The following is a 25,700-nucleotide window of genomic DNA, read 5'->3' on the forward strand; positions in this document are numbered from 1 at the left end:
TAATAGTTCTCCACCTGTCAAGAGGAGACTCTGCTTCAGTGAAAGTTAAAAGTAGTGTTAACTGAGACACCCTCTGTTACCAATGTTAGAGTTTAAAGGAAATGTATCCCAAAATAAACTCAGTTAAATGTCAAAACATTCTCCTTCTGGAAAGCACATTTTTCTTTGTGTGCAAAAGGTCTTTCTTGGCTCCTCTCTGTGTGTTCTCTTTAGCATTAAAAAATAAACACAAGCAACATATCCTTAAAATAACTATCTGAACTTGAGTCACCTGCATATCCCAGAAGCCCTTCAAATGAATGGTCTGTCAAACACAGTGCAGAACTGGGAATTAAAACCACTGAATGTAAGATATTAGAGACAATATACCGATTCCTCAGGTCACCTTGTTTGCAAGCAAAGTTCACCTTAATGTTCCACGCTGTCTTTGTGTCTACAGAATGTATTATTCCACTTTCTGTGTTTAACAAATATTCTTTGGAACAAAAAAGTCTGTTACATTTCCAAATACTGTGTTGGTGGGAGCCTCACAGCAATCATCCAATTAGTGTAACTTTTTAATGTAGCTATTGCGTTCTGAACAAGGACAAACACCAATGGAGAAGGACAAATGGAAGAATATCTAACTGTGGCAATGACCAGAAACAAAGCAGGTTTTTCATAGAATCAGGGCTGGCTCCAGGCACCAGCAAAGGAAGCAGGTGCCTAAGGCAGCCAATAGAAAGTGGCAGCATTCTGTCCGTTACTGGCCCGGCATGTCCGGGTCTTCGGCAGCAATTCAGCGGCGGGTCCTTCCTTCCCTCTCTTTCTCTTGGGCGGCACTTCGGTGGCAGCTCAATCGGGTTTTTCTTTTTTTCTTTTTTTTCCTTTGCTGCTTGAGGCGGCAAAACAGCTGGAGCCGGCCCTGGATAGAATCATAGAAATGTAGGACTGGAAGGGACCTTGGTAGGTCACATCTAGTCCAGTCCCCTGCACTGAGGCAGGACTAAGTATTATTTTTCTAGACCATCCTTGACAGCTGTTTTTCCAAGCTGTTCTTAAAAACCTCCAATGATGGAGATTCCACAGCCTTCCTAAGTAATTTGTTACAGTGCTTTACCCTGACAGTTTGGAAGTTTTTTCCTAATGTCTGACCTAAATCTCCCTTGCTGCAATTTAAGCCCATTGCTTCTTGTCCTGTCCTCACTGGATAAGAACAATAATTTATCTCCCTCCTCCTTATAGCAACCTTTTATGTACTTGAAGATTTATGTCCCCTCCCCCCCAGTCTTCTCTTCTCCAGACTAAATAAACCTATTTTTTTCAATCTTTCCTGACCTCTAATAATTTTTGTTACTCTCCTCTGGACTTTCTCCAATTTGTCCTCATCGTTCCCAAAGTGTGGTACCCAGAACTGGACACAGTACTATCAGTGCTGAGTAGAGTGGTAGAATTACCTCTCGTGTCTTGCTTACAACACTTCTGCTAATATATGGTAGGATGCTGTTTGCTTTTTTTGCAACAGTGTTGCACTGTTGACTCATACTTAGTTTTTGATCCACTATGACCCCCAGATCCTTTTCCTCAGTACTCCTTCCTAGGCAGTTGTCATTTCCCATTTTGTATTTGTGTAATTTATTATTCCTTCCTATATGTAGTACTTTGCATTTGTCCTTAGTGAAATACATGCTATTTATTTCAGACCATTTCTCCAGCTTCTCAAGATAATTTTGAATTCTAATCCTGTCCTCCAGAGCACTTGAAATCTCTCCAGCTTAGCATTTTCTGCAAACTTTATAAGTGTACTCTTTTTGCCATCATCCAAATAATTTATGAAGACACTGTAGAGAATGGGACTCAGGGCAGATCCCTGCAAGCCCCCACTTGATATGTCCTTTCAGCTTGATTGTGAATCATTGATAACTATTCTCTGAATACAGTTCTCTCCAGTTGTGCATCCACCTTATAATAGTGTCATCTAGGCTGCATTTCCCTAGTTTGCTTATGAGAAGTTAATATAAGACAGTTTCAAAAGCCTTACTAAAGTTGAAATATATTATATCTACTGAACCCCCATCCACGAGGTTTGTTGCCCTGTCAAATAAGCATATTAGTTTGACATGATTTGTTCTTATCTTATCTTTTAGGTGCTTACAAACTGATTATTTGCTCCATTATCTTTCTCATTATAGACCAGTTAAGGTGACTTATTCCCCATATTTGCTCTTTTCCAGTCCTTTGGAATCTCTCCCATCCTTCATGAATTCTCTGAGATTATTACTAATGGCTCAGAAATCTTCTCAGGCAGTTCTTTAATTATTCTAGGATGTATTTCATCAGGCCCTGCTAGTGTGAGGACATTCAACTTGTCTAAGTAATTCTTAACTTGTTCTTTTCCTATTTTAGCCTCATATCCGACCCCATTTACACTGATGTTCACTATGTTAGCTGTCCAATCACTGCTAACTTTTTTGGTGGAAACTGTGAGCACCCCTAGTGGCAGGGGGGCTGGGGGGCCTAGCGCCGCGCCACTCCTTGTCCTTCGGTCTGCCGAGTTCATGTAAACCCCCTCTCGGCCAGAGTCAAGGGGGGGGGGGGGACTGGGGTCCGCCTCTCCACCGAGCCCGACCCAGGGCCCTGTTTGTGGCAAGCTCTCATCCGCCGCAACACGCTGAGCGGTACTGCAGCTTTAAGGCTGTCAGTCTCTACAATCCCCTCTGCTCGGCTGACCCCGCCCGGTCCAGGCTCACTGGCTCTCCTCCTGCAGGAGCTGACCCGACTGAGCAGACCTGCAGGCTTTTATATCGGTCTGCCAGTTGGAGCACGCCCAGCAGAGCTTCCTGGGCGTGGCTTCCTCTGCTATCAAAGAAGGATTAACCCCTGCTGTACCAGTGCGGGGCTGTCCCGCCCCGTCACAAACTGAAAAAAAAAAAGTCATTAACACTTTGGCCAGTGCTGCATGTTCTGTTAGTGTCTTTTCCTGTTCAGTGAGTAATGGCCCTACCCTGTCCTTGCTTCTAATGTATTTGTCAAAAGTTTTCTTGTTATCCTTTGTGTCCCTAGCTGGTGTAATCTTGTAGTGTGCCTTGACCTTTCTAATCTTGTCCCTACATGCTTGTGTGTGTGTGTGTGTGTGTGTGTTTGTGTTTTAATAGTCATCCTTTGTAATTTGACCTAGTTTCCACTTTTTGTATTAATCTTTTTTGAGTCTCAGGTCACTGAAGATCTCCTGGTTAAGCTAGGGTGGTCACTAACCACACTTCCTATCTTTCCTGTGCATTGGGATAGTTTGCTCTTGTGCTCTTAATGTCTCTTTAAAAAACTGCTAAGTCTCCTGAACTCTATTTTCCCTTCATCTTGCTTCCCACTGATTTTATCTATCAATTCTCTGAGTTTGTTAAAGCCAGCCTTCTGGAGGTGCATTGTCTTTATTCTGCTGTTTTCCCTCCTACCATTCCTAAGAATTATGAACTTTATTATTTCATGATCACTTTCATCCAGGTTCCCTTTCACCTTCAAATTCTCAACCAGTTCCCCACTATTTGTCAGAATCAAATCTAGAATAGCCTCTTCCCTGCTTGCTTTCTCCCCCTTCTGTAATAAAAATTTGTCTCCAATGCATTCCAAGAACTTGTTGGATAATTTGTGCCCTGCTGTATTATTTTCTCAGCACATGTCTGGGTAGCTGGAGTCCCCCCCATCAACACCAAGTCCTGTACTTTGGTTGATTTTGTTAGTTATTAAAAAAAACCCTCATCTATCTCTTCTTCCTGGTTAGGTGGTCTATAATAGACCCCTACCATGACATCACACTTGTTTTTTACCCCTTTTATATGTATGCAATGCTTGCAAAAAGCCTCAGGCATCAAGGCAATTACTAACCAATGGTGGGTAGAAAGAAAAATTCCCCTTGGGGCAGGGCATGCTTTCTGAATAGGGGCCAGAGAAGGACATTGGACTAGATAGACCACTCATCTGATCTGCTGTGTTCCTAATTCAGAATTTATTGCTTTCATCTGTTTATTGTAACAACTTTGTTTTGCTTCAGATGATGGCATTTCAGCATTTTGAGATACTTGCTGGCACTCAGAGATTTTGCTTTGTTAGTGGTACATTTTAAAGCCTCTTGCATATTAGTGAAATGGCATTGCAGATGTGATGCATGAGTCTGCTTTTACAGGATTGGCCTTAGCACAATTTGACCTGTAATTGTTTCACAAGAGATGAAACTGTCTTAATCACTATTCTGACTTGTGATCTGAAATATATTATAGCTTGATAGGTTGTTCTGATATCCCTGTCCTAAAATAGAGCCATTGAGCTTTTGAGAGAAAGGAACACAAATACCAAGAGAATTCCATGACTGGTTATTACTAGTCTATCTGGGATACATTTAAGGACACAGGTCAATGGAAAGCTTCTTTGTCACTGTAGTTTTAAAATATGACTTATATGAAGGAAAAAGACCGAAGATCCAGTTAGCCTTATGACAGTGAGAACATAAAATACAGTGATTGAAATGTGCTAAGTATTAAATACAGGACCCTAATTACTGGAACTGATGGGGGTGGGGAGGGGAATCATTTAACATCTGACAGAGCAAAATGTAATTATTGTAAACCTGGTGATAGGGCAGGTAAATGATTTGCTCCCCAAATTAAAAAGTCGAACCAATTTAATTATATCTCAGCTGAGAAAAAACAGCAATGAGAAGACTGTTTCAGACTGGTGAAAAATTAATGAAGTCTTTAATGAACTTTATGGTAAATTATATAAATCAGAGGTAACTTAATAAAGACAGATTTTTTTTAAAGCAGAGATTAGATTTTCTGAGCTTTAAAAGATAAAGAAAGAAAATAATGCGAGTAGAATCTTGTCTTCTATGTGGGTAGATTCTGCAAGGCATAAATGTACTGAAAACAGAGAATGCCAGTGAATGATGGGTTCACGAGTGAGATTAATGAGTAGTTTAGTTTTTTCCATTTTAGTCTCCAAATCTGATTAGAGAGCAATCCGAAAACATTGTACATTAACCAAAACTGTCAACATTTCACTTTTTGATGAATATATGAAGAGGGACACGCGCGCACTCACACACACACACACACACACACACATTGTTTTGCCAGTTTTTTTTTTTTTTTTTTTAAGTTTTTTTTTATTTTTTTTTTGAAGATTTTTTTTGAAAAAAAAAAAAAAAAAAAAAAAAAAAAATAAAAAAAAGAAATCATTGCAAAAACAGCTCTTTCAGCTAGATGCAATCAATGCACAATCAGCCAATCAAATCTTCTTCTAGAAATCCAGTGAAGACAACACCAGTGAACACACTTTTCAACTAGGTTACCTCTGTGGGTGTGGTGTGGTATTATTGCATCAGATCCTCCACAAAACTGCAAAAACAAACTCTCCCTGATATCATTAGATCAGCAAATCCATTTAACCCATTAATTAACCCTACAATTTGATGGAATTTACATAATAGAATTAAATAAAAAAAAAAAAAAAAAAAAAAATAAAAAGGTGTTCCTATGAAATTTTTTCAATTCAATCTGGCTGGGTGGGGGCCTCCCCTAATCTAATACTGAATCTCTACCTTTAAAAATTATCAAAAGTCAAAATTGTGAAAGTGGTCCGTAGGAGCCTCCAGCCCTTCCTTCCTCCCTCTTCCTGCCTGTTCAGGGTTGTCGGGGACCCACGAGATCAAAGGCTCCCCCCCCTTGCTTCTCCCTCTGGCAGAGCTCTCAGCTCAGTCAGAGCTGCAGCTGAGCTATGCCTCCATCCTTCTCCTTTCCTCAGCTCCTTTGAACAAAACAACAAACAAAAGCATAATTGTAAAAAATTAAAATTGCAAAAAAAAATAAAAAAAATGATTTTTTTTTCCTATTTCATTTTTTTTTATTTTTAATTTGCTTTTGCTTTTTTTTTGTTACATTGCTGTGTTCTGGTGTCACACCACACCACACACACACACAACAAGAAAAAAAAAAAAAAAGGAGCAGAGAAGACACTGATACCATCCAAGGATTCTCATTGGCCTGGGCCTACTGTTAGGTGGCTTGTGTTCATGTCAATGGTATTGTTGTCACACATTTTTGTTTGTCATTGTTTTTTTTTGTTTCTTTTTGGGACAGGATCTCTCTATTCCCCCCACCACCCAAAAGCATGAAGCCCCAGTCACTTTGGGGGCCTGGAAGAAAAAACAACAACATCTAAAGTACAACGTAACTGCAACAATGATGATCATAGTGGGGCCTAAATCTCAAAATCTTCCATAGTTCAGTTTTGCTGTGCTGCTGCATGCTTGCTGCTAGAGTAGAGAAGAGAGAGAAGACACATGTGGGAGTAGAGAGGAGAGAGAGCTGAATGAATGCATTTGCATGCAATTCAGCAACAGCACAGCAGCAGCAGCAGACTCTTTGCTGTGTGCACCAACACTAAAAAAAAAAAAAAAAAACAAACACCTGGAATGGCGGTTGTGTGTGAAAGCAAAGCATTGCATAAGAGTTGCCAGCTCAAAGCTTCCAACAATGGTATCTTGCAATGCTCTTTTCTTCCCTTAGTCCCCAAAAGTCCTTTAAATCATAAGGTGAAGCTATCGGCTGTGGCAGGTCTTTGACTATTATCTCCCTATTTCAGCATTGTTTTAAAAACATGGACCCTACTAGCACAATCAAAATCCTCAATTCCTTAAAACGACCTTGCAAAAAGAGAAAAGATTGTGTTATCCTGATCCTGGCAACCATGAAATTTGACCATGTCATGGGATGGGTTTGACAAAGATGATTGGATATGTGTTTGGGTGTGAAGTGTTATTTCAGAGAATGGCAAATCATTCAGGGTCAACCCTGACAAGTGAGGGGAGGATCTCCTACTTTATAGGCTAGACATGACACAGAGGACAAAATTCTTTCATCTACCACTTTATACAATAATGGAACAGATCCTCTACTATGTAAAGGACAGTAGAATCCCTGTGAACAGAACGTATCATGCAACACCAAATATACCTGGATAATTTAGAGCTCAGATAATCATATAATTAGACAATGAGACATGCTCATAGCTCATTAGAAAAAAAGGTCCAGCCAGTGGAAGTTCAGATCTTTGGTATTTTAGTGCATATCAGAAGAGAAGAATCTATGTTATGGAAGAAATTCTTTCATGTTAGTTGAAGAATAATATTATCTGGGGTCTTACTATCCTCTAATGCAGGGGTAGGCAACCTATGGCACGGGTACCGAAGGCGACACACAAGCTGATTTTCAGTGGCACTCACACTGCCTAGATCCTGGCCACTTGTCCAGGGAGCTCTGCATTTTAATTTAATTTTAAATGAAGCTTCTTAAACATTTTAAAAACCTTATTTACTTTACATACAACAATAGTTTAGTTATATATTATAGACTTAGAGAAAGAGACCTTCTAAAAATGTTAAAATGTATGACTGGCATGCGAAAACTTAAATTAGAGTGAATAAATGAAGACTCGGCACACCACTTCTGAAAGGTTGCTGACCCCTGCTCTAATGTTACAGGGCTATAGTGATATGGTTACTGTGTCTTTGAACTACAGGGCCTGCAAGGGAATAAAGACCCCACTCCTTACTTCCTTGTATGGCAGTATTAGCCTTGCCTGGGTGGTAGCTCTGGGAATCAGGGAAAAGATAGGGAGGAGAGAGGGAGAGAGCAGGGGCTGTGCACCCCATTGTGAACGAGTTAGTAACAAGTGGGTAATGAGTGGATGGAACCATTCCTGCACCCCACTCCCAAAATATAAATCAGCAGAGCTGGCTGGGCACAAGGCAGGGAGATATTCTGTGCCCTGAAAAGGGCTGTAGTAAAGTACTCTCCATCCTGCAGCAAGATAGGAGGAGGAATTGGGTTTCTCTGGATGGCAGAGCTGTACATGCCATACACAGGGCTGACTCCTCTCAGGCTCAGTCTAGCTTGTCCTCATTATGCACCAGGCTCTGCCACAGAATTCTGCTTTAAAGCCACTCTAATCTCAGACTGAGCTTGGAAAAAAAATGCATTTAAGCTATTTGTATATAAATATGTAACAATTTGTAATGAAAGGATATTCCACCCAGAATTGTGCTGTAACTATGGTAACTTACATTGAAAAAGATGCATTGTAAATCTATGAACCAGGCATTTAGAAGAGATTTAGCTGGACTAGTCACTGGTTTATGAATATTCCAATCATGTAAAAGACAACTTCTTATAGAAATTTGTTTTTTAAATAGAGCAGCTGTGTCAGGAGGACTGTTGTAGCCAGCATTATGTTGAACAGATTCTTCAGATTTGTAAATTTTATTTTGTCATGTTTCTCACAACATTGAGATGTAATTTGCATCATTTTTGCTTTGGATGATATAAACCTTTTGTGTGTTCATTTACTCTAACTTTTAATGTTCTCCTGTTCCATGCACTATTCACTTTCTCACGTATAGAAAGAATAGGTAAACATTTGTTTTTGTTTAAATAAACTAGCTTAATGCTGATGTGGTCCCCAGTGGCTTTTAGCAATTGGAGAACAAGTTCAGAAATAAATGAAAGATCTTCCATGGGACTTCAGCTTCCCCTGTCTGCGACTTCTTCTAGAAGCTATTAGCTTTCTGTGACTGCCATAGATAGAGTTACACCCACGTAGCTGAGACAAAATGCTGGGCTGATATCTGCCCATCTCATCATCTTTCTCAGTGTAATGCTGGTTTTCATTTTTCAGATCCATCCTGTGTGGTAGTCAGGCGTTGTATAAGGGCATCATATTAGCTCCAATCAGGATATATAGAGGGTGGGAATATCTCCTTGGAGCAGAGTACACCTGGGAGCTTAACGTTTTGGATCAGCCATATTCGGGGAGGGAAAAAGCTTAGCTTGAAGTTGTTACTGTTTCTTATTTTTGGGTTACTAGTAAAGCCAAACTACAGCACGAGGATGAGTTGGGCATTCACCCAGGCTCTGTCGAATACTAGATAGGGACAGATCCTATTCATAGGCATTCAGATTTCCATTCTAATCAGTATGCATTATTCAGACATCAGTCAAGTCAGTTTATGCATTTCCATTATAATTATTCAGAGCCGCTTCCTCAAAGCTCCTCAGCATGTAGCCATGTGGAAGTGGGGACACACAGCAACATGTACTACACTGGAAAATGGGACACATGCATAATGCCAACACTTATAGGGCATAACCAAGCATGCTGGCAGTGATATGATCCCTTCCAGTGTTTTACACAACTGGTAGATGATAAAGTGATCGAATAACTTGCCTTCCCCTCAACTGCCCCTCCACCTGGCCCAAGATCCACCAGGGGGCCCTCCATAGATCTGTAAATGGGTGGGAAGGTGAATAAGGGTCAAAGGAGGGTGGGTTTGGAATGGGGAGACAAGTATCATTCCCACCAACCCCTCCAAAATTAAAGGAGCTGCAGGTGGTGGTAGTTTTTCAGTATCCCTAAACCTCCCCATCTTGTGGGAACTCCATTTAGAGGAGTTCCAAGAGCAGCCAGCTATAGAGGAAATCCTGGTAGCACAATTCCAATGTGCCGTGCCTGGCACATGAAGTGGGGGGGGGGCAAAGGCTCTTAGAACTAAGGCAGAGGCACAGGGCCTCAGCTCGAGTGGTCTTGGGGCATGTACCTTCTATGGGTTTACAGGCTAATGTCTTCCTTTTCATTCTATAGGGAAGGGGCAACCCCCCTGAGATGATTTTGGGAAAGAAACATAGCAAAACTATCACTAAGACCCATCATCATATTGGGCTTTTCGGATCAGCAGTCTCAGCAGAAAAGCCAAGGAGAAGTTGTGGGTGGGCTGAACTGCTCCTTCCAGCTCAGATTTCAGACATTGGTGGGACAAAGGGTGTGCGCGAGCGCCCACTACTACTGCCTGTGCTAAACTGGTCTGGTGGAAGAAGACCTCATTCTTCATGGGTGTTAATTCGGCACTGACCCTTCATGGACAATTCTAGTGCATTTACTTAACATTTGCAGCTTACCCCCTTTTCCTTCTTGAAAACAAAAGCACTTGGAAATGTTGCTTGTACAGCTGCAGTGCTTAATCCTCACTCCAGCTCTGATGCACACGAGTAGTCCAGCCTGGACCCCTTTCTGCTCTCTCTATAAAAGAGATCACAAAGTAGGGGAGGTTTCACCTTATTAGTGGCACTGGATCCTTTTGCACATAACTTTTAATGTGCTAGTTCCCATATTAACATTTTCTGGAGGTTTGCTTGTTGCACATGGACCAGGAGAGAGGCAGAAACCTCATGAGTTTTTTAAGGTGCTTGTTGCCTGCCAGTTCATTGCCTCTCATCACATTAGCTGACATGCACTGCACTCAGACGCTGGCATGACTGGTCCATTCATTTTACTCCATATAGTACAAAGGTTTCAGTGATGTGTCTTAGTATTTTGGATTTGACTTGTGAAATAATTTTTTGATGTCTCCCCCACAACTTAAGTTCATCCTACCTGCTGTGTTGCATGCAATCTTAGCCATATACAGAAAGGCATGGGGTGGACATTTCAATAGTGAGAGAAGCAGTGTGGTGTGGTGGACTCAGCACAGGGTTAAGACCAAGGGATACTTATATTCTACTTGTGACTCTGACTCCCCCCCGATGGTCTTGGTCAAGTCAGTAGCAACTAAACTTTCAAGAATGTCCACTGATTTTGGCTGCCATTGACTTCACCTAGAGATTGACATACTCACAACTTCTGACAAATCAGGATAGACAATTTATTCTTGTGGTACAGTTCAGGGCAACTGCATCTGTATTCTCCGTTCATAGTCCTGCAAGGGCACCTATTTTTAGACTTTTGTCTCCCTAGCCATCACCTCTCTTGGGAAAACCTCACCAAGGGCTTTTCCTGTGGTAACAAGTTGATCACTGCCTTGGCTCAGACCAAGCACAGCCATGAATTTGAGAGTCACTTCTTTAAATTGTTTGGGTTGTTGATCTGTGCAAAAGGTCCCCTCCCTCAGGGCAAAGCTTCAAAAGGCTGAGTTCTTGTATAATTGGAGGACTTTTCATCAGCATATTCCTCCCCACTAGGGGGTACCTGAGAAATCCATTTAATTGTAAAAGTAAATATTATTTCAAGTAGTCCTTTGAAGCTCATAACTTGTTCCAGGATTTACATTAGTCAGGTCTCCTCCCTGGAGACATTATATATTATTATGGGATTGTAAGTAAACATATGCATCATCACAGACCATTAGGCAGCCAGACTGCAGGGGATGGGAGTGACAGTTCCTTCCTTGGTGTCTTCAGATATGTCTACTCAGCAATAAAACCACCCGTAGCAGTCCAGGTCAGCTGACTCAGACTCATGCTGCAGGGTGATAAAAATTGCAGTGTAGATATTTGGGCTCAGGCTGGAGCCTGGGCTCTGAGACCCCAGGAAGACCCCAGGCCTCCCAAGCCCAGGTTCCAGCCTGAGCCCAAACATCTACACTGCAATGTTATACTGTAGCTGTATGCTCTACAGAAGACACACAAATACTGCTCTCTCATGGGAACTTTTACTTTTGTTTCTTAGGTGTGTTTCTCTCCCATCCCTTTAATTAAAATAAAAGTCAGACCAAAAATGCATGGCTGCCCTTTGTTTATGAAAGACAACAGCAAACATAGAGGGGAAAAAAAAAAAGAAAAGAAATGTTAGTATGACCAGATTGGACTGCAGCTGGGAAAATAAGCTGTAAAGCCTCAGGCTTGAAATAAAGCATCCTCTGCGTTGCACAGCCCAAGAAGTGAAGAGGGAAGTGAAATATCTTCCTCTCTTATAACCGGAAAACTCATGAGATTGGGGTTTCCTTGCCGGATTTCCAGCGCTCTTCTTCTAGTCAGATCCAGGACGTGTAGATGTGTGTGAAAATGAGAAAGAAAAATTTAGCTGAAGTTTCTTCCACATAGGACAAGGCCAGTCTATATTTTGTTTGAACTGATCTGGCCATCTCTGTTTATGAATGCATTAACATTTTCATATTAGCTTTAATTTATGGCACCATCTGGTTCTCTGCTGACTAACTCTCTGATAGGGCTTGGCAGAGGGCAGCAGCAGACACGACCGCACACAAATTTCACATGGTTGCCAATGCCAGGTGCCCCAGAGGGAATGAATAGAACAGGTAATCATCAAGTGATCCAACCTCTGTCACCCATTCCTAGCTTCTGGTAAACAGAGGTTAGGGACACCTGACTAATAGCAATTGATGGACCTATCCTTCATTAATTTATCCAGTTCTTTTTTGAACCCTGTTATATAGTCTTGGCCTTCACAACATCCTCTGGCAAGGAGTTCCACAGGTTGACCATGTGTTATGTGAAGAAATACTTCCTTTTGTTTGTTTTAAACCTGCTGCCCATTAATTTCATTTGGTGACCCCCAGTTCTTGTAATGAGAAGGAGCAAATAACACTTCCTTATTTACTTTCTCCACACCAGTCATGATTTTATAGACTTCTATCATATCCCCCCTTAGTCATCTCCTTTTCAAGCTGAAAAGGCCCAGTCTTATTAATCTCTCCTTATATGGAAGCCATTCCATACCCCTAATCATTTTTTGTTGCCCTTTTCTGAACCTTTTCCAATACATCTTTTTTTGAGATGGGGCGTAAACAGCACAAATAGCCCTCAGATGAAAGAGCTTCCTGTGCATCTCAATTGGTTAACTCCAAGACCCACTGCATTGTGGGGCTCTGCCAATCCTATTCTAGTAGACATCTTTGTGTATGGCAGGAGAAGGAAAGTGCAAGAGGCCCAGCCCGCTCACCCAAGCAGATACACGTCAGCTGCTGAGGTAAATATTGTGAGACTCTTCCCCTGCTGCCACTTGCAGAGGAATAAAGGAACTCTATGAAGCCACCCCAAGAAGTACCGGGGCCACAGGAGCAGAACCACACAGTTTCCGTGTTGTGGTAAGTTACGGCCCTGAATTGCTTACTACCTGATCGCTAGCCAAGGATTCTAGCTAATACAAATAATAAATGATAATAAAGTCAGTGGCAGAGCTGCCATAGGATTCTGAATCTCAGTTTCATGCTTTTTCCTCTAATTTCTGCTGTCTCTGTATAAATCTTGTCGCACGTTGGCTTGAGTAGTTAGCTAGTATTCAGGGGCTTGCTGGGATGTTTCTACTAGAGGAGAAATTGATGTTGGAGTATTTCTTTAGTGCAATCTAAACAGGATTTACATAGGATGTACATTTACAAAGAATATACACAAAGCCCTGTTTTCCTGAACGCAGTAGGAACAAGCAACAGTTTCTTTAACGCCACTGAGGTGCAGCCACTGAGGTGCTTTGCAGTGTGAATGAAATCGCTGGTCCTGAAGAATTCGCCTATCAGTACGATAAATGCAGCACACTGTGCCATCAGTACAGAGAGGTGAACAAGTGTCTTTAGAGGAGTCAACTTGCTTGTTTCTAAATTTTGCTAGTTCTCATTTGAGCACTAGACCCAAACCACACTTGCTGGTTTACAAAAGGATGCCCATTGGTAAGGTAGCTTCTTGAGCCCCAGACTGCAAATGTTCCATTGTGACCTATGCAAGCTCTGTGTGTGTGTGTGTGGGGGGGGCAAACTAGCAGGATTGAACCTCCCATGGTAAGAAATGAATTATTTGGGGGGATACTACATTTCATCAAGGGTAAGGCTAAAAGGATGAAAAGTGTAAATTTTTTTTTTAATTTATAGAGATGGGCCACTCTGATTCAGAAATATGCCCATAACTTGGTAAGTTTGACCTATTTTGTAAACCTAATATCTGCCAAACTTCCAGGGAAATGAATAATCTTATTTTTTTTATGCAAGGAGGAGGAGACTTGCTTAACCTTTAATGAGGGTTTTAGTGGAGATATATATATGTGTTTTACAATGTTCACTTGATCTTATCACAGCATTTCACCAGTGGAGTGTTGTATAAGGTTTTGGGTACTCCTGAATGGAGGGACAGCTTCTGATGTCTGTTACATTACTGTAAAGTTGAATTAAATCCATAACTCCCTTCGAGTGAATGGACTTACCCCAGATCCATACCATTGGAAGGGAGACTGGAATCTGCTCCTGTAAGAGCTGAGAGTCATAATAAAGGTTACTAAGGTGTGCTCGCTCTCTTAGCTAGGCCTCAGGTTTCAGTGATAAAAGGAGTTAATTCTTACTAAATTATCTTGATTCTGCTCTCACACTGTATTACACAAATGTAATTCCATTTGCTTCAGTGGCATTTCTCTTGATTTATACCATTGTGACTAGAGAATCAGTCCCTTTACCAGCACTTTTCAGGTACAAGGGGAGTTAAATCATTGGTATAGGTGTTCAGCTATTTCAGTCTGAGCCTTTTCAGTTGGTGGTACAGAGTGAATAAGGATTGCAAATGCTTATTACAAACTGCTCTCTGAGTCTGCTGAAAAGTCATTTAAAACAAAACAAGCTACATTTTAAAATCCACGATGTTTTGTTTCAAGAGTAACAGAAAAGATGCTGAAGTATTCAGATGAAGTGAAGTCCCTACAGAGGAATTCTACCTTTACCAGAAGATGCCCATTCACGCTTGTGCAGCCAAGTGCAACCCAGCTGCTCAGGATACAGACCTATGGAAATCCGCTGGTGCTGTTTGAGTGCCTAACCTAGCTGAGACAGTGCTAACATCAATCAAAGAAAGAGTGACACACCCCACAACCGCTGAAGTTAGCTTCAGCACACACACACACAAGCATTTACTTATAAGAGTTGCTTTTCTGAGGGAAATACACAAGAGATTGATGTTAGGATTTAAAGGGACAATAAGTAGTTTAGGCCCAAGATTGAGATTTTATTGTTTTTTAAACACAAACCCTGAATACAAACTTTTCAAGAAATGTTTATGTACTGATTTCAGGAAAAATGGGGATTTTGCTTGAATTTAAACCTGTTGGAAAAAAACAAAACAAGCCAGATTGTATTGGTCCCATGAGAATCTGAATATGAAACTGATTATGACCAGAAAGTGAACCCAACCAGCTTAATTGTACTGTCTAAGCTGAGGGCCCAATTCCTCAAAGTTCTGAGTGATTCCTAAGAATTCCTGAGCTCCCTCAGTTGAAGGGTTTGTCTACCACTATCACCAGTAGAGCTGGTCATATTTTTTCTAAATGAAATAACGTGTTCATTTGTTGAAAATGAATATTTTGCAAAAAAACTTTGTTTTCAATTAAAATTTCTCTTTCTCTCCAGCCAAAACATCCTCCATTTTCACTTCACTGCTGCATCAGACCTAGGCCAACGTCTATCAGTGCTGAGGCCCATAGCTCTTGAAGGTCTGGGAGCTTTTATGAAAGGAAATTATCAGGCTGAAAGATCCCGGTAGTTCAAACAGGTATCCAAGTATTTCACATTATAGGAAGTCAGAACAAATGAAAACGTTTCCCCTTAATTTTGGCGTCTAAGTGCAGGCACTGATTTCATAATCCTTGCCTGAGACTCTGTCCCTAAGGCGGCTTCATGGAGTTGGCCATGTCTTCTGTTTTTTAATTGAATATATAAAAGGTTTACTGCTACAAGAACGGGGATGTTAATCAGTTTAAATTACAGTGTTACAACATACATTCGCCCACACAGCCTAAAAAAATGCCCACAAGTGCTGAAGGGAACCTAAATGAAGGATTTACAAAATGTTACAGAAAAATCTCTAAATTAATCTTCAGGCTTTATGAATCATTCCTTAAAATACATCAGAATGCAAAGTACCGTTCAGTCACAAAGACAAGTCTGCAGTGAATATGTAATTTCACTAGGGAATTTTGGACATTTTAAAAGAGTGATTTAGGTTTAGTTCTGGCAGACACAGTACGGAGAAAACTGGCCTTTTGCTAACATTGAAAATTGCAAGGTATTCACAATACTTCTTACTTTAGTGAATAAAAGTAGATGTGTGGAAAAAACACAATTTTAGAAGTCCCTTATGAAAACGTTGCATAGAATTTCATAGAAAAGGAGAACCATTCTGTGTGTTTTGGGATCATTCTGTAGAATTTAACAGAAAATATGTAGAGGCCTAAGGCAGAGCCCTACACCATGATATGGAGTGGGGGACCCAGACTTTTGTGGCCTCTCTGCATGGAGATTCCACTGATTTTCAAGCTTTGCACCTCTATCTAAAGGGGAACAGGATTCAGTCCTAAAGGGGGCAAGACAGTTTTAATTATTGGTAGTGAATATTTATATTAGGTGGGGATCTACTTATTGAAATGGCTTTAGTCAAGCTCATTCTTCAATTTACCCAGTCTGTGGTTAGAAAACAAAGCACTGAGAAAAATGGGCTCTAATTCTGCTGGTTACTTGTACTGTACAGTATATTTCTAGAAGGGGATATGTAATCTTAGTTTCCCTTGCTTCAATAGTTGTTCTTTCACACACACCCTCTACTAGGGAACAGCGCTAGTATTAACATGCATAGCCCTGATGATTTCATTAAGTGGTTTTCTTAAGCTTCATGCACAATCACATTGAAAAATAATGAATAGTCATTTATGTCTTGTCAATTAGTAATGTGCGGTAATATTGGCTGAGTACTGGTTTAACCCTTCCATCATCCCTGAGGAAGGGAGCTAGGTAACTTTGGAGAAAGCAGCTAGCCATGTTATTGGTTTACTCAGGGGAGGCCCTTCCGAGTACCAGGCTTTGTCTATATACACACACCCCTAATTGAGGACTTTAGCCTTTACCGTTTATCTGTTGTGCATCACTGAGATGGAAATTTGGGTGTCATTCTCATTTTTGATAACACTTTATTGCGGTCAGGTTTCAATATGTTCAGCTACTTTTAGGGTCCTGAGAATATTCCCCTTAAGGGACTTTTATGTGTGTACCTGGAACATTTTCACAGAACACCGTAAAGCTTTGGCTTACGCTATGTGAGAGGCAATAATATTGTTTCCAGATAGTAAAGACAGATTATGCAATACAAAGAAAAAGCAATGTTATACTGCTTTGCTAGGTAATGGGTCTAATTGATGCAGTCTGTACTGATCTTTGAAAAGTCAACCTGTGGAACTGTTTGCCAGAGGATGTGTGATAGCCAAGACTATAACAGGGTTCAGAAAAGAACTGGATAAATTCATGGAGGATAGGTCCATCAATTGCTATTAGCCAGGATGGGCAGGGATGGTGTCCCTAGCCTCTGTTTGCCAGAAACTGGGAATAGGCGACAGGGCATGAATCACTTGATGATTACCTGTTCTGTTCATTCCCTCTGGGGCACCTAGCATTGGCCATGGTCAGAAGACAGGATACCGGGCTAGATGGACCTTTGGTCTGACTCAGTGTGGCCGTTCTTATGTTCTAAAACCACCCATCAATAGTTTAAAATAAAGAAGAAGAGCAAAGGCAAAATGGGCCTTGTCCTGTAACTAGAGTTTAAAGCTTTGGATGATGCCTGAAATGAGTGAGAGTGGGAACAGGAAACATTAGTCCACTGGGACAGTATTTACACAGGCAAAAACTTTTCTAAGAAGTTATCTGTATTGTGTTGCAATGAGTTTAACGTGAGGTAGCCATCTCAAAATCCTAGTGTAGAGAAGGCAAGTGGTGCTTTTACCTTGATGTCGCTAGTTGAGGTAAATGCTAGCCCCCAACCCAATGGTTCACTTTGACCAGCCACATCAAGGTAAAACTACCACTGCATCAAAGTTGCCTTGGATGCCCTAGTATTTTACAAGATACTATTCTCATGTTAGCTAAGCCATTTCAAGGAACACTTCTTCAAGCCTTATGTGAAGACAAGTGCAAAGTTTCAAACAGCAGCCCAGGGAACTAGCTACATGATTCCCAGTTGTGTTAATGAATCACATGAATAAGTCCTGCACCACCCTTTAAAAATTTAAGAGTTGGGGTCACAGAGGTGTTCATCAGCAAAATCCGATTTTTACAATTCCATATCAAACAATAGTGGGTGGGGTGGGAGATTAATACAACCTTTGTTCATGAAAGCCAGCAAATATTGTCAGTGGAGTATTATCCCTAGAAAATGCTGATGTTTAAAGCCTGTTGGCAAAATTCATCCTCTCTGTGCCTGCTGGAGCCAGGAACTGTGCCATATTTTTTCTGAGTTTTTCTTAATACCCTCCCAGTGACACTTGAGTAGCAGTCACAAGAATAACTGAAATTTTCATGTGTCATATCTACTTTGCTAGGGTCAGTGGAGAACTTACCAAAAATGTACAGGGTTGATTGGACTTTTTATACATAAGGCACAAGACAGAAAAAAAAATCATGAGACAGACAAAACTGCTTGATAGTACTATAAAATTTCATGGTTACTCTGCTACACCTGATTAGGTTGTTGCACATTTTGGCATCTGAGACAATATTAAACAGCTCTCAGCCTTTGTACTGTATATAGGAGAGATTAAAAATGCTTGCAGTTGATTTAGAGTCTGTCTCATGTTATATTTTAATAATTTCTGCAAGCTGTATGAAAACAATTCAAAAATCTCTCTTGGGTAAAACAGCCTCAGCAAGCGCTAAAGTGACCCTCACAGTGAAGAAATATTCCATATAGGGGCTCCTATGCCACAAAACCTGCCTGGATCTTGAAACAGAAGGTAATTTTTTTCTGTAGGACTTGACATTAAAATTAAACCAAACCAAAGTGTGCTCTCCTCCACCTTGGATAATATTTTTTTAAGTTGCTTTATGATCTGCTTTATGCTACGCCACCAAACAGATTCTATACTTGTCTTCCAATGGCTACTGCCTGGGGGCTTGGAATACTCCTGATATTTACAGGCAGGAACCACAAGCTAAAGTAGATGGCTTATGAATAATTAAACACAAACATCTGCTCCCTTTTGTCAGATGGAGACAGACAGCATCCTCTCAAAACATTTGCTGATCGGTCTTATCACGCTGACTTCACTTCTACGACATACAGATTTCAGGTGAAAGATTGGGGACTAGTTGTAGTTTGTTGTTGAGAAATGGAGAAATCATTCCTTATACTTCCAATGCTTTCCTTTCCCTATGTGCTATATCTGAGGTCTCCCCTTCAGTCAGAGGTCCTTAAAATACCGCAGCTGCCAAGGCCCAAATGTGGAACAAAATATGACAAACAACCAAAATGAGGGAAATTATTTATGTGGGAAACTAATAATGTTGTAGGACTTCCTTCCTTTAGTGTAAATAATTCTTTCTATAAACCTCAGTTTCATGATTCCTTGTTCCTGTTGTAAATCATTTTTAATAATCAAACAGAGGGGACTCTACATTTGTGTGGAAAGTAGGTGACTTTGTGACTAAAATGAGCGATGCTTCTCTACATGAGGGGCACTTAAGAGACAGGTTAGAAATGGTTTTGTAGTTGACATCAATGCCATCATTGGCTGATGCACCATGTGATCATAATCCTTTAAATCAGTAGAAAAACAATGTAAACATCTACTGCCAAAATGCCTGATCTATGTAGGCAAGAAAAGAATCATGGCATACATTTTCAGAAGGGACTAGTGACTTTGGGGACTCAGCTTTAAACACCTTAGAGAGGCCTGACTGTCAGAGGGTAGGCACTCAGCATGTTCTGGAAATTCAGACCCTTTAAAAGTATTCAAAAACAGGCACCCAAAAATCAGCTTAGTCACATTTGAAAATTTAGGCCATGCATGTGTGTCTTCCAGCAAGGAGAACTCATTGATTGAAAAGGGGACTGAATCAGCAACTTAGCCATAGTTTATAGTAGCCACAGTTTAAAAAATTGGGAGCAAATGTAGCTACTCAAAGAAAACAGATACAAGTAAAAAAGAAGAATGGTCTGACATAAGTGTTGTTCAAAATAACTTGGTAGAGTTAGTTTGAAATATTTGTGGGCTAGTAACCTTTGGTGTGCACACTATAGTTTGGGGAATTAGGGTTTATGTTCCAGGATGATTCATCCTTGAGGCTGTTTGAAAATTCATTCAATTTTTCAGAATTTTTTCATCAAAACTATTTGACAAAAATCAACATGCAAAAATATATTTTGGTATCCCTGAAACTGCAGTTTTTTACCAAAGTATTTTTTTTTTAAAACGAAGAGTTACCCAGCTCTACTTGAGAGCACTGTCCCTAACTTAATGATGAATGTAGGGTCCATCTGCCTCTGATATGGGGTTCCGTCAGGCCATATGTCTGCCTCCATATTGAACTTTGTCAAACCTACTATGACAGAGTCTGGGACACTCCAAACCCCACAGTGCCCAGAACTGTGTAAGAATCTGTGTGCTTTGGTGGTGTGAGTGCCCTGACTGCATTATAGTGCACACACAATTCAGTGGTGGAGAGGTATGTGTGTGGGGGGAGAGACAGGTAGGAGAATTACTCAGCACATGGATGGCCAGCATGTTGACACCAATGCTCAGTAGCGTATCAGCTAGGTTTCTCCAGGGCAGAGAAGGTGGAGGAACAGGTGAAGGGATCTACCTGCAAGGGTCCACTGCAGGTGGGGTGTCAGCTTGTGAGGCAGCCGGTTGATTTAGGGTTTTTAATTTTTAACTATAACTAACAAAATTGTGGAGAACCCACCAACTTAAGCATTTCTGGTTGTCATGGATAAAAGCTAGAAGTTCACTCCTGGAAGTGACAGCATCTGCTCTGGACATTGTTATAGCAAAGATTTTTGCTGCCAGTTCCTTCTACTGTAGTGATGTCCTGTTGAGCCTGGCAATTCAAGAAGAAAATGGCTGCTGAACATTTTCTGGACAATTGAAGTGCAAGTTGTGGTTGCCTTACAAATCACAAACAATGGTCAGAGCTGGAATATTGGGATTGAGGATCTTCATTCTTCATGAATCAAATGCTAATGTGGATGGACAATTTCCCAAAATTAAGATTTTTGTGTAGGAAAATGAGGCCCAGGATGTCTAAGGACTCACTTCAAATGTACTGTATGGCCTACCAGAACAAATTTGAATGATAGAAAATGACACTGTGTTGCTGTGTGACACTATTAACTTCTATTGACTATTAAGTTCTGACCTTTAAAACACTTAAGTAGTTTAAAAATCTATACCATCTGATTAATAACATGAATTCATATTGATCATTGATACAAAACTGGTTGTGGTAATAAAACGGAAATAATGATCAATGTCTGATAGCCATTATTTAAAAGCACTGGGAAGCCACTGTATAAGACAATAAATGTACTGCAAAAAAAAAATGAGATTAATTGCCAAGAATGAAACGGAGGCAATATCCCAACTTTAAAATACTGAAATCAGCTCGGCCATTAGGACAGTCCTGTAAAACTGAGGTACATTCCTTTGTATAGAGTCCTAATTCACCTTTTACCCACACCCACCAACTGCCGCTACTGGAACTGTGGAATTACTTCCTTCTCCTAGCTCTATTGGCATACAGCGATGCTTTGCTGCATTAGGTCTTCTCTTGTCAATGTAACAAAGTAATCTGAGAGCTCACAAGGACATCATCTAAAAAAGCATGGTCACCTTCCAACTCAGCAGCAGCAGCAGCACACAGTCCTATATGAAAGTAGCGAGCTTGTTACCTATGCCAGTATTCACCCTCTGGGAGCAATCTCATGTTTGCAGTGACAATTGCTATTTGGATGTGCTATTTTTAGAAAGTACAACAGATTAATGAAATAATTACATAGGTCATTCGCAGATCTTTAAATGATCTGTTCTTGGCTTCAGTTTAATGCAACTAATTGCATAACGGCTAATTTATCTGTGTGTTATAGGACTGGCCATTAATTCAGATACTTCCCAATGACTCCTATTCAGAATAACATTTGTTCCATAATTTTCTGTGTTACTCTCCCAGGATTTTACAGGAAAATCCTAATGTTTAGCCTCCATTCTTGATTTGTTAGGTCAGCCTTCTGGATACAAATATGTATCTGTCTGCCTATCTTCTCTGATTCTCTAACACTACTTGGCTTACCTGCTTTATACACAGAAGAGGAGAGAGTAGACATTACATACTGTTTTTAGCTAGGAAGCTTAGTCAGAAAGTCACTTCAGAGTTAATGCTGGTATATTGCCCCAAGAGACAATATGTCCTATGCTAGTAGGTCTTTTTTCTCCTTCATAGGAACAATAATTACCTATTGCTTGATTACCCACTGCTGTTAATAATGTGTAGAATCAGCCACCAGGCAATATAGGGGTGTCTAGCACCCACAAACAAAGTAGTAATTTTACTGCCTACATCCAGGCACAGAGAGAGTTTTGTGGCAGCAGGCTCTGATCCAGTGGTATAAAATTGTGGGTTTCTCAGAAATGTTGTTAGTGGGCTACTGATGGGCTTCCCTTCATAGAGATTCTGCTGTTGAAGAAAATGGAAAAACATTCCATTGACTTCCTGTTGTTAGGATGCCATTTGAAAAGAAGGATGGAGCATTTGTCATTGTCCTCACTTTACTAGATTCGCTCTTGCCTGAAGATTTCTTCCCTGACAAGAAATTTTGCTGCTGGACCCAAAAAAAAAAAAAAGTCACTGATTTCTATAGCAATGGAATTCCAGTACAGGAAAAGCTCCTCCTATTCCACGATTCATCCATGAAAATGATGCCATGTCTTTCACCACATACATATAATTAAAAATCAGCTAGTCACTGTCTTATTCCAGGGAAGAGAAATTTTATATTAATAGCATCACATGGACCTGAAGTCCTTAGACCTTATAATGATTTGTTAGTCTATGTTTCTTCACATACAAATGTCTGATGTTTAGTTTCTCAGCCACTATATTACTTTGAATTTAAAGACGAAAAAATTAAAATGTTATAACCACGGCTGTTTGCTTTAAAGAAAAGAACCAAGTTTCAAAAACGAAAAGAGGAGGTATATTTAGAAGGAATTCACAGAGGAAAATAATATCTTACCACTTGGTGTCACTCTTAATCCATGTTTGGGTCAACTCAGAACTGTTTCTATGACAGCAGGAACTTTGTCGGTAATCAAGAAAACTGTCAGGCTGGGGAGGATTTCACCAGCCTTATTTTGGAAACAAATTCAGATGTTCTAGGATTCAAATAGACTGACCTAGCCATTCTCCAGAGGATGGATGTGTACAGATATGTTCTGTAAAGAGCATGCAGCCTCTGAGATAAAGAGAACTACCATTTATAATCTTACACTGTAGCTTGCAAAACTTGAGCCATTAAACACAATTGTTTGATTTGTTCCTGTCTCATCTGATTCATAACATATACTGTAAGTAGAAGAAGCCCTCAGTAGCTAACTTAGTGTATTGATACAAATGTAAATTAATTCATTGAACATTCTGCCACATAAAATCTGTGCCAGACAGTTGAATTGCTGGATAGTCATGCATTATTTACTTTTTTTTTTTTTAAAGAAACTTCAGCCTATCAGAAAACAGCTGATTTGATAAAAATAATGTATATTTTAAAGAAAATTTATTTCACAGGTAAGCCAGTCTCTGAATCACACAATCTTATAGGACATATCATTTATACAGTCAAAATGCAGCATGGGAAAGATGATACTGTGGTCTGGCTGCCTTATTTTCTTATATTGTCCTTTAAACCTTGAGTCCAGTTTCTGCTCTAAGTTACACTAGTGTAAACCTGGAGTTATTCCAATGAAGTCATAGTCAGCAGCATAGGCTTACACAGGAACCTGTACAGGATTGAGGGAGGAACAATGCTGCAGAGAACAACTATTCCCTAACCTTGCTTTCTCTGCCCAGGGAACCTGTTCATCTGCCCCCCACCCTCCAGCAGGGAGTTCATGCTGGCACTTTCCCTTCCATACTCCTCAGTATGGATGTGCTGATATTTGCTACCTTGTCCATGGAGAAGGAATGAGTTGAATATGGCCCTATCAGACTAACTCTTTAGCATTCTGATTCTCCAGAAGACTAACTGCTCGACTGGCAAGCAGCAGAGTACTCCTAGGCGTTTAGAACGAGCTAAGCTTAAGACAGTAAAAGTGTTTATTTTAGTGTTAAAGACCCACATCTGTCTGTATTGCAATAACAACACTACAAGAAGCAAGTCTGCAGCATATTTATGTCAACTCCCACAACACAGTGCACCTGTGAAAGAGGGAAGTGCCCAGTCATGTTAGCCCATTAGCAGCTATGCTAATTAATTGTGGAAAAGTGACTCTAGGGTCTCACCCCAGTGGCTCAATCATAAAAACCATACAGTCAAAACCCTGATTTGCACCCAGGAGCCTCCCACAGAAAACACAAAAGAAATCTCAGGGGAACAAATCTTCATTGGATCGCCTCACAGAATCTTTGATGATTCCTTTCTGATTGTTCCACCAAGGGGTGGGGTGGGGCGGGAGGTTACCCCCTCCCTATAGAACAGGCTACGGGGCCATAAAACCCCACAGATCTCCTGTGACACACCAGACACCTCCATCTTTTAGTAGTTCCACCATCACAAGTCAAGGCTCTCAATCCACAATCATCTTCATGCACGCAAAGGAGTCTGCCTATACAGAGCTCTCTGCAAGATTGAGGAATGGCCCAGCAGTTATCTGAATTTTGCCTGTGGTGTTCTACATGTACAATGTAGAAGTCACTCTTTGTCAACATTTTGGACATCTGCCTCAGCCACGCCATTTCAAACATATACTTAAACACGCTCTTTTTTCAAAACTCTTTAGTTCAGAGACACTTCACTATAGATTGCAGTAGAAGAGTCAACTCACCACTGGTGCGCTCCCTCATGGCAAGGCACAGCATAGCAAGTAAGTCTTATCTCTGATGGTCCCTGTTAATAGCCACTCCAGCTGTGCAATGGACTGCTTCTTCTCCTGACTCAGCCCTCCAGCCAAGTCACTTTATAGTCTTACCCCTTCTGGGGTACCAGAGAGTCAACAAACAAAAGTTAAATGGCCTCACAGACTCACTAATCCTTCTACCTCTAGTCACACCACCTATCTCAGGGGGTCTGTAGGAAAACCTAATTCCTCCCTCTCCTCTGGGTTTCAACCCAGGAACTCCGTAGTAAGCAAACAAGGTCTGTCTATTCAGAAACCATCCCCCCTCCCTCTCCAACTTTTTGCCTGGGTTTCTTCCTATCTCAGCCTGTCTGCAGATCTTCCCCACAGCCTCTTCATGGGCCCACTATGTACCTATATTCTTGTGCTGCTCCATTACCTCTCTGTCTTCCTAGGCACCAATCTCTCAAGGTTCACCCTTCTTCCAGAGCAGGGGCTCACAGGGGTCTCTCCTGAAGCTCCCCCTAACAAACACAAAGTGGAAATATATATTTAAGTCACTTCTGCCTCCCCCTCATACTTGAACATTCATCCCTCTTAAGTTTCTCCTATGCTCCATTCCTTAGTTAAATGCTGACTCCCAGGGCTGCCTTCACTAGAGCCTTGCTTCCATGTTGAGACCCATTACAGGAGCTAAGCCTGCTGCAATAGCTTTCTCATTCCACCAGACTCCTATCAGGCCTCCCCCCCTCAAAGGGAACTTCCAACAGTACACGCTCTCTCTCTTTTTGTAGACTGCCCTGATCCTTTCCCAGCGGTGTCCAATAATTGCAATTAAGCTACTCAGCAAGGATCAGCTGGGGAAACAGCTGCTGCATCACAGGGGAAGCTGAGAACACCCCCACAAAGTAGAACCTCAGAATTACCAATTGACCAGTCAACCACATACCTCATTTGGAATCAGAAGTGCGCAATCAGGAAGCAGCAGAGACAAAACAAACAAACAAACAAAAAAAACCCAGTACAGTCAAGGCATG

At 40.8% G+C, this 25,700-nt stretch overlaps 1 long non-coding RNA gene across 1 annotated transcript; it reads right to left on the minus strand.

Annotated features, from left to right (window-relative positions):
• Positions 1 to 857: 857 nt before the first annotated feature.
• LOC120374895 lies at positions 858 to 25,407 on the minus strand. The gene is made up of 2 exons (XR_005586318.1): positions 24,652 to 25,407; positions 858 to 904 (listed from the first exon to the last, which is right to left on the minus strand). It is a non-coding gene; the product is annotated as an uncharacterized LOC120374895 (long non-coding RNA).
• Between the last annotated feature and the right edge of the window lie 293 nt (positions 25,408 to 25,700).

This window comes from Mauremys reevesii, linkage group 11, assembly GCF_016161935.1.
Source record: "Mauremys reevesii isolate NIE-2019 linkage group 11, ASM1616193v1, whole genome shotgun sequence".
Taxonomy (NCBI): Eukaryota; Metazoa; Chordata; order Testudines; family Geoemydidae; genus Mauremys; species Mauremys reevesii.